A 294-nucleotide genomic window follows, 5' to 3' on the forward strand; every position below is an offset into this window, starting at 1 on the left:
TTGTTTTGTTTTTTTTTGTTTTGCATTCAATTAATGTTTACATTTTTCTTGCTAGACCTCAGGACACAATAAAATATGTGAACTATACCCCTCAAAAACTTGGAGTCGTACCTCCTCAACCTTTACTTTAATCACGAATTAACATTACTCAAAAATAAAATCCCCCATTTCAATAAACCAGACTGAGGTGAATTTTACACACACCCAAAAAAAAAAACCAACAGGACAGTGTGTTTTTATCTTGGTATACTTCAAAATGGATAACAAACATGAATGAAAAAATAACAATTCATG

Source organism: Perna viridis, chromosome 10 (assembly GCF_037379345.1).
Source record: "Perna viridis isolate PV_CMFRI_1.1 ecotype Kerala chromosome 10, ASM3737934v1, whole genome shotgun sequence".
Lineage (NCBI taxonomy): Eukaryota > Metazoa > Mollusca > Bivalvia > Mytilida > Mytilidae > Perna > Perna viridis.